Genomic DNA, 12,740 nt, shown 5'->3' on the forward strand with positions numbered 1-12,740 from the left:
TAAAGACCTTTAATAGGAAAAATGTGCTACATTTATTCACATATTTTTCATTCCTAAGGTTGTTCATTCACTTGTACCAATCCATATTTACATTTGGATCATTCTCTTTATACATGAAGGTCTGCCTAGTGATTGATTTTATATATTTTTTATGTAATGTCTTGATTTTAGTTTTGTATTTGAATGTTATTTTCTGGGTAAGAAAATCATTAGTTGACAATTTATTTGTCAGTGCTTTAAAAATGTTGATCCATGTCTTCTGGCTTGCATTGTTTCTGATATTAAGTCAGTTTGCTCTTTATCTTTGTTCCTCTGTATATTATGTTTTTTCTCCCTCCTTTAGCTGCTGTTAAGATGTTCTCCTTTTCCTTAGTTTTAAGCCATTTGATTATAATGTGCCTTGGTCTGATTCTTTGCATATCTCTTATGCTTGGGGTTTGTTAAGTTTTTTGAATCTACAGGTTTATAGTTTTCATCAAATTCAGGAATAAAAAAGAGCCATTATATTTTTCTGCTCCTTTTTTTGAAATTATTTAAATTCAGAAATACAAAATATCTTGGAAGAAAACAAAACAAACACAAAACATATAGGCAAATTTTTACTTCATGAACTTCTTAAATCCTCACTTGTTTACTAATTCCCAAGATGAAAAACTTGTAAAGGAGTGTTCAGCCACCAACAATGATGTTATTGATAGGGATATAGATCAATTTCACAAAAAAAGCCAATGATTCCCATTATAGCACATTATATTGCTGTTGCCATGGCAATCTTCTGGCATTCTTTTCTGTCAGGTTTAGTAGATTTATTAACCAACTGAATTTAATCCTTCGCAAACTGCCAATTTGGCTCAATGAACTACATTACCTAATCCTTGATGCCTACCTGCTGATGCCTCAAATTCCAGGAACAGATAGCACTGTTTCTCCTTTCTTTGTGGATTCTAACTACACAAGTACAGATTTCTTTGTTTTCCCATGAGTTACTAATGCTCTATCTTTTAATTTATTTTTTCTCTATGTGTTTCATTTTGAGTTGTTTCTAATATATTTTTTCAAGGTTGTTTTTCTTTTGCAAATTGTTCTAAGTAATTAATGCCCTATTATAAGGTTTTCTATTTTGGTATTAAGAATAGCCAATAGCCTCAGCCTTAAGTAAACCTTGGTGGATGATACGCCTACAACTTTCATGGGTTTCTTTCTTTTTTTTTTTTTTTTTTACTTTCATGGGTTTCTTTCTCCAGTTTTAGACAGTGTACTAACACACATGCACTAATGAGTACTCTGCTGACTACATCATGACAAGTACTTTGGGATTATTCTGGAATGTCTTATAGTCTCCTGTACTTTACCATGGTCTAGAAATGTTCTTTAGGCTGTAGGGTAGGACAATTGTTGGACTTACCTTGCTTGTTTCTTGTCCCTTAGATATCACTGTCCTTTGTATTCTGATGTCAAAAAATTTAAGAACTGTTGTTTCATATATCTTGCTCAGCTTTTAGTTGTTTTACTAGATTGTTAAATTGGTCCCTGAGACTTCTCTTGGCTGTAAGTGAAAGTGGGACATCATATATATTTTTAATATTAGTACTTTTTAGTCCTTGGAAAATCTTATATTACTTTTCAAAGCTGTTTCATAAACTAATTATTTCCAAGTTCTAGCTGTTAATGCTATGTGTACTCATCAAAAATAAATGAATAATATGGTATTGTACAATTAAAATCTTGTCAGGAGGATATATCTCATGTTAAATGTTCTTACACACACACACACACACACACACACACACAAATAAGTGGAGCCAGAGACTTTTTGGTGGTGTTAGATGTATTTACTACTTTCATCGTAGTGATGGTATCATGAGTATATGCATATGTTCAATAGCATCAAAATGTATATACTAAGTATGTAAATTTTTTTGTATTAACTATACCGCAATAAAGCTACAAAAATAATAAATGTATTTTATTGTTTCCTAGAAACTCAGTGATAGTTTAACCATTTCATCTTTGAATTTTCTCAATAAACATATGGCTTTATGTTTTATTATTGTATTTAATACTTTTGTACAGTTATTATATTAAAATATTTTCTTTAATAAAGCATATACTAAAACATATTATTTAGAAATTCCTTAGAGATGTATCATTTTTAGAAAAATAAGAGTAGAAAAGACCCACTATTAACTTTCAAATATATAAAAATGTACTGTTTCAATAAGAAGTCATTGAACATTTGCTTTTACCAGCATTATATTGCCCACTGTAGGACATATATAAGACATTTTGAAAAGAACGTATTTGTCTCAGAAATCTTATAATAATGTTGGAAATGTAAGATTAGGATAATATTTAAGGAACAGTTGTACTCTGAACAAGTGATAGCCTAGCTATCATTAGGGCATTGCATAGTGATTTGATGTGCTGATAGTTTTTTTTTTTAATTTTAAAGTTAAAAAAATTAGTTAAAGATTAGCTTTATATTAAATATAAGCTACTATTTGAAAGTTCTGCAAAATTTTATTATTTAATTTTTATTACAACACAATGTAGTAGATTTTTTTTTCATATTATTTTTTAAAATTTTTATTTATTTATGATAGTTACAGAGAGAGAGAGAGGCAGAGACACAGGCAGAGGGAGAAGCAGGCTCCATGCACCGGGAGCCCGATGTGGGACTCGATCCCGGGTCTCCGGGATCGCGCCCTGGGCCAAAGGCAGACGCCAAACCACTGTGCCACCCAGGGATCCCTGTAGTAGATTTTTGTAGTATCCCTAGAAGGTGAAACTATAGCACACAGGGGATATATAATTTGTTCAAGACAAATACAAGCAGTAAAATTGTATAGTAAGTTGAAACAAAACTGTTATATGCTTATATATCCTTAATTCTTCATTACATTAGTTGTCCAATTTTGTTCCCTGTTGAAAAATGATTAAAATAATAAAATAGCTTATTAATGATCAATAAATCTTACATATATATCAGAACCTATTAACATTCTAACCATTATGTAGAGAAAAAATATTTGATAGATTTTTCTAAATATCATGGTATTTAAAGTTGTACTTTTTTTACAGTCTATTTTTTAAAATTTATTGAGGTATAATTGGCATACAATATTATATTAGTGTCAAGTATACAACATAGTGATTTACATTTGTACACCTTAGGAAATGGTAACTATAATAGGTCCAGTTACCATCTGCCATCTTGCAAGTTAATGCAGTGTTATACTGTGTTCCCATGCTGTACATTACATTTAAATGATTATTTTATAGCTGAAAGATTCTACTATTTAATTCCCTATTTCTACCCATACCTATTCACCTATTTCTTCACCTATTTCTACCCCTACCCCTGACAAAGACCAATCTGTTCTCTATATTTATGAGTCTGGATTTTGTTTTCTTTGTTTTGTTTTTTAAACTCCACACATAAGTGAAATCATGAGGTATTTGTATTTCTCTATCTTCCTTACCTCACTTAGCATAATACCCTCAGGGTCCATCTATGTTATCACAAATGGCAAAATATTCTTTCTTATGGCTTAGTGGTATTCCATTGTGTGTGTGTGTACATGTCTGTGTATGCACATATACACACCACATTTTCTTTATCCATTCATCCAACCTTGGATGCTGATGTTTCCATATCATGCCTATTGTAAATAATGTTTTAGTGAACATAAGAGTGTATATATCTTTTCAAATTAGTATCTCTGTTTTCCTTTGATAAATACTAAGTAGTGAAATTGCTAGATCATATGGTAGTTGTATTTTTAATTTTTTGAGGAAACATTATACTGTTTTCCATAGTGGTTTGCACCAGTTTACATTTTCACCAATTGTTCATAAAGCTTCCCTTTTCCCATACATCTTCACCAACACTTCTTTCTTGTCTTTAGCTGTTCTGACAAGTGTGAGGTGATAATCTCATTGTGGATTTGATTTGCATTTCCCTGATGATTAGTGATGCTGCCTATATTTTCATGTGCCTGTTTGCCATCTATATGTTTTTGGAAAAATGTTTAGACCATCTGCCTATTTGTGATCAGATTTTTTTGATATTGAGTTATATAAGTTCTTTATGTATGTTGGATATTAACCCCTTATCAGATATATGATTTTCTAATATCTTCTCCCATTCAGTAGGTTGCCATTTCATTTTGTTGATGATTGCCTTTATTGTGCAGAAGCTATTTAATTTAATGTGTTCCCATTTGTTTAATTTTGCTTTTGTCTCCCTTGTCTTTGGTGTCAGATCAAAAAAAGTATTGCTAAGACTGATATCAAGTAGCTTACCACCTCTACTTTCTTCTAGAAGTTTTAGAACTTTGGGTTTTATATTCAAGTTTTTAATCCACTTTAGTTAATTTTTGTACACTTTAGTTAATTTTGCTTATGATGTAAGATAGTGTCTGAGTGCCATTCTTTTGCATGTAGTTGTTAGTACCATTTATTGAATACCATTTATTGAAGAGACTTTTAAGAAGAGTCCTTCATCCATTACATATTCATGCCTATTTTGTTGTATATTAATTGACCACACATAGGTGAATTTATATCTGTGCTCTTTATTCTAAATGCACATAGGTGCATTTATTATCTGTGTGTCTATTTCTGTTCTTATGCCAGTACCATATTGTTTTGATTATATATATAGTATAGTTTGAAATCAGGGACCATGATACCTCTAGCTTTGTTCCTCTGTCTCAGGATTGTTCTGGGTCGTTTTGGGTCCTTTGTGGTTGTATACAAAATAGAGAGTTGTTGTTTTAGTTCTGTGAAAAAGTGTCATTGGAATTTTTGATAGAGATTTCATTGAATCTGTTGATTACTAAGGATAGTATAGAAATTTTTCAATACTAATTTTTTAATAATAAATTTATTTTTTATTTATTTTATTTTTTAATAAATTATTTTTTATGGTGTTCAATTTACCAACATAGAATAACACCCATGCTCATCCCTTCAAGTGCCCCCCTCAGTGCCCGTCACCCATTCACCCCCAACCCCCGCCCTCCTCCCCTTCTACCACCCCTAGTTCGTTTCTCAGAATTAGGAGTCTTTATGTTCTGTCTCCCTTTCTGATATTTCCCACACATTTCTTCTCCCTTCCCTTCTATTCCCTTTCACTATTCTTTATATTCCCCAAATGAATGAGAACATACACTGTCCTTCTCCGATTGACTTACTTCACTCAGCATAATACCCTCCAGTTCCATCCACGTTGAAGCAAATGGTGGGTATTTGTCGTTTCTAATGGCTGAGTAATATTCCATTGTATACATAAACCACATCTTCTTAATCCATTCATCTTTCGATGGACACCGAGGCTCCTACCACACTTTGGCTCTTGTGGACATTGCTGCTAGAAACATCGGGGTGCAGGTGTCCCGGCGTTTCATTGCATCTGTATCTTTGGCGTAAATCCCCAACTGTGCAATTGCTGGGTCGCAGGGCAGGTCTATTTTTAACTCTTTGAGGAACCTCCACACAGTTTTCCAGAGTGGCTGCACCAGTTCACATTCCCACCAACAGTGTAAGAGGGTTCCTTCCCTTTTCTCCTCATCCTCCCCAACATTTGTGGTTTCCTGCCTTGTTAATTTTCCCCATTCTCACTGGTGTGAGGTGGTATCTCATTGTGGTTTTGATTTGTATTTCCCTGATGGCAAGTGATGCAGAGCATTTTCTCATGTGCATGTTAGCCATGTCTATGTCTTCCTCTGTGAGATTTCTGTTCATGTCTTTTGCAAATTTCATGATTGGATTGTTTGTTTCTTTGCTGTTGAGTTTAAGAAGTTCTTTATAGATCTTGGAAACTAGCCCTTTATCTGATACGTCATTTGCAAATATCTTCTCCCATTCTGTAGGTTGTCTTTTAGTTTTGTTGACTGTATCCTGTGCAAAAGCTTCTTATCTTGATGAAGTCCATTTCATTTTTCAAAAATAGTTGATTTTTGCTTTTGTTTCTTTTGCATTCATGGATGTATCTGGCAAGAAGTTACTGTGGCCGAGTTCAAAAAGGGTGTTGCCTGTGTTCTCCTCTAGGATTTTGATGGAATCTTGTCTCACATTTAGATCTTTCATCCATTTTGAGTTTATCTTTGTGTATGGTGCAAGAGAGTGGTCTAGTTTCATTCTTCTGCATGTGGATGTCCAATTTTCCCAGCACCATTTATTGAAGAGACTGTCTTTCTTCCAGTGGATAGTCCTTTCTGCTTTATCGAATATTAGTTGACCATAAAGTTGAGGGTCCACTTCTGGGTTCTCTATTCTGTTCCATTGATCTATGTGTCTGTTTTTGTGCCAGTACCACACTGTCTTGATGACCACAGCTTTGTAGTACAACCTGAGATCTGGCATTGTGATGCCCCCAGATATGGTTTTCTTTTTTAAAATTCCCCTGGCTATTCGGGGTCTTTTCTGATTCCACACATCTTTTTTTTTCCACACAAATCTTAAAATAATTTGTTCGAACTGTCTGAAGAAAGTCCACAGTATTTTGATAGGGATTGCATTAAACGTGTAAATTGCCCTGGGTAACGTTGACATTTTCACAATATTAATTCTGCCAATCCATGGGCATGGAATATTTTTCCATCTCTTTGTGTCTTCCTAAATTTCTTTCAGAAGTGTTCTATAGTTTTTAGGGTATAGATCCTTTACCTCTTTGGTTAGGTTTATTCCTAGGTATCTTATGCTTTTGGGTGCAATTGTAAATGGGATTGACTCCTTAATTTCTCTTTCTTCAGTCTCATTGTTCGTGTATAGAAATGCCACTGACTTCTGGGCATTGATTTTGTATCCTGCCACACTGCCAAATTGCTGTATGAGATCTAGCAATCTTGGGGTGGAGTATTTTGGGTTTTCTATGTAGAGTATCATGTCATCTGTGAAGGGGGAGAGTTTGACTTCTTCTTTGCCAATTTGAATGCCTTTAATGTCTTTTTGTTGTCTGAGGCTAGGACTTCCAGTACTATGTTGAATAGCAGTGGTGAGAGTGGACATCCCTGTCTTGTTCCTGATCTTAGGGGAAAGGCTCCCAGTGCTTCCCCATTGAGAATGATATTTGCTGTGGGCTTTTCGTAGATGGCTTTTAAGATGTTGAGGAATGTTGCCTCTATCCCTACACTCTGAAGAGTTTTGATCAGGAATGGATGCTGTATTTTGTCAAATGCTTTCTCTGCATCTAATGAGAGGATCATATGGTTCTTGGTTTTTCTCTTGTTGATATGATGAATCACATTGATTGTTTTAAGAGTGTTGAATCATCCTTGTGTCCTGGGGATAAATCCTACTTGGTCATGGTGAATAATTTTCTTAATGTATTGTTGGATCCTATTGGCTAGTATCTTGTTGAGAATTTTTGCATCCATGTTCATCAGGGATATTGGTCTGTAATTCTCCTTTTTGGTGGGATCTTTGTCTGGTTTTGGAATTAAGTTGATGCTGGCCTCATAGAACGAATTTGGAAGTACTCCATCTCTTTCTATCTTTCCAAACAGCTTTAGGAGAATAGGTATGGTTTCTTCTTTAAAGGTTTGATAGAATTCCCCTGGGAAGCCATCTGGCCCTGTACTTTTTTGTCTTGCGAGGTTTTTGATGACTGCTTCAATTTCCTCCCTGGTTATTGGCCTGTTCAGGTTTTCTATTTCTTCCTGTTCCAGTTTTGGTACTTTGTGGCTTTCAAACAATGCGTCCATTTCTTCTAGATTGCCTAATTTATTGGCGTATAGCTGTTCATAATGTGTTTTTAAAATCGTTTGTATTTCCTTGGTGTTGGTAGTGATCTCTCCTTTCTCAGTCATGATTTTATTAATTTGAGTCTTCTCTCTCTTCTTTTTAATAAGGCTGGCTAATGGTTAATCTATCTCATTAATTCTCTCAAAGAACCAACTCCTGGTTTTGTTGATCTGTTCCACAGTCTTCTGCTCTCGATTTCGTTGAGTTCTGCTCGAATCTTAATTAACTCTGTTCTTCTGCTGAGTGTAGGATCTATTTGCTGTTTTTTCTCTAGCTCCTTTTTGTGTAAGGTTAGCTTTTGTATTTGAGTTCTTTCCAGTTTTTGAATGGCTGCTTGAATTTGATGTATTTCCCCCTCAGGACTGCTTTTGCTGTATCCCAAAGATTTTGAACGGTTGTATCTTCATTCTCTTTAGTTTCCATGAATCTTTTTAATTCTTCCTTAATTTCCTGGTTGACCCTTTCATCTTTTAGCAGGATGGTCCTTAACCTCCACGTGTTTGAAGTCCTTCCAAACTTCTTGTTGTGATTTAGTTCTAATTTCAAGGCATTATGGTCTGAGAATATGCAGGGGACGATCCCAATCTTTTGGTATTGGTTCAGACCCGATTTGTGACCCAGTATGTGGTCTAGTCTGTAGAAAGTTCCATGTGCACTTGAGAGGAATGTGTATTCAGTTGAGTTTGGATGTAAAGTTCTGTAGATATCTGTGAAATCCATCTGGTCCCGTGTATCATTTAAAGCTCTCGTTTTTTTGGAGATGTTGTGTTTAGAAGACCTATGGAGTATAGAAAGCAGTAGATTGAAGTCACCAAGTATAAGTGTAATATTATCTAATTATGTCTTAACTTTCATTATTAATTGATTGATATATTTGGCAGCTCCCACATTCAGGGCATATATATTGAGGATTGTTAAGTCCTCTTGTTGGATAGATCCTTTAAGTATGATATAGTGTCCCTCTTCATCTCTCACTACAGTCTTCGAGATAAATTTTAGTTTATCTGATATAAGGATGGCTATCCCTGCTTTCTTTTGAGGACCATTTGAATGGTACAGTGGTTCTCCAACCTTTTATGTTCAGGCTGTAGGTGTCCTTCTGTCTAAAATGAGTCTCCTGTAGACAGCAAATAGATGGGTCCTGCTTTTTTATCCAGTCTGAAACCCTGCAGCCTTTTGATGGGGTCATTAAGCCCGTTCATGTTCAGAGTTACTATTGAAAGATATTAGTTTAGTGTCATCATGATATCTATTCAGTCCTTGTTTTTTGTGGAGTGTTCCACTGGACTTCTTATTAAAGGGGAATTTTAAGAGTCCCTCTTAAAATTTCTTGCAGAGCTGGTTTGGAGGTCACATATTCTTTCATTTCCTGCCTGTCTTGGAAGCTCTTTATTTCTCCTTCCATTCTGAATGAGAGCCTTGCTGAATAAAGTATTCTTGGTTGCATGTTTTTCTCATTTAGGACCCTGAATATATCCTGCCAGCCCTTTCTGGCCTGCCAGGTCTCTGTGGAGAGGTCTGCTGTTACCCTAATACTACTCCCCATAAAAGTCAGGGATTTCTTGTCTCTTGTTGCTTTAAGGATCTTCTCTTTATCTTTGGCATTTGCAAGCTTAACTATTAAAAGTCGAGGTGTTGAACGGTTTTTATTGATTTTAGGGGGATCTCTCTATTTCCTGGATCTGAATGCCTGTTTCCCTTCCCAGATTAGGAAAATTTTCAGCTATGATTTATTCAAATACATATTCTGGACCTCTGTCCCTTTTGGCGCCTTGGGGAACCCCAATTAAATGTAGGTTTTTCTTCCTCAGGCTGTCATTTTTTCCCTTAATCTGTCCTCATGGTCTTTTAATTATTTGTCTGTTTTTTTCCTCAGTTTCCCTCTTTGCCATCAACTTGTCTTCTATGTCACTCACTAGTTCTTCCACCTTGTTAACCCTTGTCGTTAGGACTTCTAGTTTAGATTGCATCTCATTCAATTCATGTTTAATTTCTGCCTGATGAGATCTAAATTCTGCAGTCATGAAGTCTCTTGAGTCCTGTATGCTTTTTTCTAGAGCCACCTGTAGCTGTATAATAGTGCTTCTGAATTGGCTTTCTGACATTGAATTGTAATCCATATTTTGAACTCTGTGGGAGAGAGGACTGTTTCTGATTCTTCCTTTTGAGGTAAGGTTTTCCTTCTAGTCATTTTGCTCAGTGCAGAGTGGCCAAAAACAAGTTGTATTGGGAAAAGGAGAAAAAGAGAGGAGAGAAAGACAGAAAGAAAAGAGAAAAAGAAAAAAGAAGAAAAAAAGAAAAAAAAAGAGTAGAAAAAGAGAAAGAAAAAAAGGGTGGGGAAGCAAACGGACATCAAAAAGCAAAAAACGAACAAACAAACAAAAAACAAACCAAACCACGGGGGAGTATCTTGCTGATTCTGTATACTTTAAGTCCCTTGACTTCCCCTGGAACTTGTCCGTCTAGCTGGTCTTCTGGGGGAGGGGCCTGCTGTGCTGATTTTCAGGTGTTAGTACTTGGGGGAGCTGCTGTGTCCCTGCCTGGTGGAGGGCTCAGTGGGGGTTGTTTACCCCGTGAGGCCCCAGGAGGAACAACCACAGTGGCAGGGCCAGCTCTGGAGCCCTGGAGTCAGCCCCCGCAGTAGCTCCGGAGCTCTCCGTCTGCAGGGCCTGGAGGCTCGGGGCGGGGCCGCTGATCTGCTCTGCTCGGGGCAGGAGCGTCCTCGCTGTCCTGGGCCCTCCCGGCCTCTGCCTGTGCCGGGGGAGGCAGGATCCTGGGCTGTTTCCCGGCGCCCTGTGCTCCGGAGCCTGTGCTGCTGGATTCACGCTCCTGCTCCGCAGCCCCGTCCGCGGAGCCGTCCCGAGCCCCCTCCGCGGAGCCGTCCCCGAGCCCCCTCCGCGGAGCCACCCCCGAGCCCCCTGAGCTGCTCCCGCCCCGCAGCTCCCTCCGCGGAGCCGCCCCCGAGCCCCCCCGAGCTGCTCCGGGTCCCGCCGTGCGCTGCAGCCCTTAGGGAGCTCGGCCGCGGGGTGTGGGGCTCTCCCGGGGCGCAGGTGTCTGTTAGTGTCCCCGGGAGCCCGAGGGCATCCCCGCCCTCCTGGGTCCTGCTCCACCTCCCCGCGAGCCCCTTTCCCCCGGGAAGGTCGGTGCAGCTCCTGCTCCTCCGGGACGGGGCTCTCCTGTGCTGGGGACACTCGCCCCGGCCTCAGCCCGGCTCCTCGCGGGGCCTCTCCCCCTTGGAGGCCTTTTGTTTCTTTATTTCTTTTTCCCCCGTCTTCTTACCTGATAGCGCGAACTCTTCTCGCTGTAGCATTCCAGTTGGTCTCTCTTTAAATCGCAGGCCGAATTTATAGATTTTCAGGATAATTTGAAGGTTATCTAGGTAATTTGGTGGGGGCAGGTGACTTGGGGACCCTACTCTTCTGCCATCCCGCCCCTCCCCCCTCAATACTAATTATTCCAATTATTGATCATGGAATATCTTACCATTTACCTGTGTCTTCAGTTTCTTTTTTTTTTTATTTTTCAATTAAATTTATTTATTCATGAGACACACACAGAGAGAGAGAGAGGCAGACAAGGCAGACAGGCAGACAGACACAAGCAGAGGGAGAAGCAGGCTCCGTGCAGGAAGCCTAACGCGGGACTCCATCCCGGGTCTCCAGGATCATGCTCTGGGCTGAAGGCAGCGCTGAACCGCTGAGCCACCCAGGCTGCCCTGTGTCTTCAGTTTCTGTCATCAATGTAAAAATTTCCAGTGTATAGTCCTTTTACCTCTTTGGTTAAATTCATCCCTTGATACTTTTTTTTTTTTTTTTTTTTTGATGCAATTGTACATGGGATTTTTCATGATTTATTTTTCTACCACTTCATTATTGATGTATAGAAATGCAACACATTTTTGTATATTAGTTTTATATTCTGCACCTTCACTGAACTCATTTATTAGTTATAATAGTGGAGTAGTTTTGGTGGAGTCTTTAGGATTTTCTATATATAGTATAATCCATCTGCAAATAGTGACAATTTTACTTTTTTCTTTCTAATGTGTCTGCCTTTTTTTTTAATTTTTTAAAATTTATTTATGATAGTCACCGAGAGAGAGAGAGAGAGGCAGAGACATAGGCAGAGGGAGAAGCAGGCTCCATGCACCGGGAGCCCGACATGGGACTCGATCCCGGGTCTCCAGGATCGCACCCTGGGCCAAAGGCAGGCGCCAAACCGCTCTGCCACCCAGGGATCCCTGTGTCTGCCTTTTATTTGTCTTTCTTCTTGTCTGATTGCTGTGGTCAGGACTTCCAACACTATGTTGAACAAAAGTGTGGAAAGTATGCATCCTTGTCTTGTTCTTGATCTTAGAAAAGCTTTCAGCTTTACACTATTGAATAAGATATTAGCTATGGATTGCCATTTATGGCCTTTATTCTGTTAGCTATAGTAAATCTATACCCACTGTGTTGAGGGTTTTTATCATAAATTGATGTTGAATTTTTTAAAAGCTTCTTTTGCATCTATTAAGATTATATGATTATTATCTGTCATTTGGTCCATGTTGTGTGTCATGTTGATTGATTTGTAGATGTTGAGCCATAAATTCCACTTGGTCATAACATGTGATTCTTTTAATGTGTTTTTAAAATTTGTTTTGCTTTTATTTTGTTGAGGAGATTAATCTATGTTCATCAGGTACTTTGACCTGTAATTTACTTTTTCTGTATATTGTCCTTGACTGGTTTTGGTATTGAGGTAATGCTGGCCTCAGAAATGTGTTTGAAGCTTTTCCTCCTCTTTAGGTTTTTGGAAGATTTTGAGAAAAAAAATAGATATTATATTTTCTTTGAGTATCTGGTAGAATTCAACTATGAAGGTATATCCTTCTGGACTTTTGTATGTTGGGAAGCTTTTTATTACTGATTCAATCTCCTTACTAGTAATTGGTCTATCAAATTTCTTATTTCATCAAGATTCAGTCTTGGAAGATGGTAAATTTTTAG

The 12,740-nt window shown here is 37.7% G+C and overlaps 1 protein-coding gene and 1 pseudogene across 3 annotated transcripts in view; one reads left to right on the forward strand and one right to left on the reverse strand.

Moving 5' to 3' along the window:
- Positions 1-12,740, forward strand: part of GRID2 (glutamate ionotropic receptor delta type subunit 2) — a 1,467,015-nt gene that overhangs the window by 160,813 nt on the left and 1,293,462 nt on the right. The window lies entirely within an intron of this gene.
- Positions 670-865, reverse strand: LOC112670823 (protein transport protein Sec61 subunit gamma-like; annotated as a pseudogene).

The sequence above is a fragment of the Canis lupus genome, chromosome 32, assembly GCF_003254725.2.
Source record: "Canis lupus dingo isolate Sandy chromosome 32, ASM325472v2, whole genome shotgun sequence".
Lineage (NCBI taxonomy): Eukaryota > Metazoa > Chordata > Mammalia > Carnivora > Canidae > Canis > Canis lupus.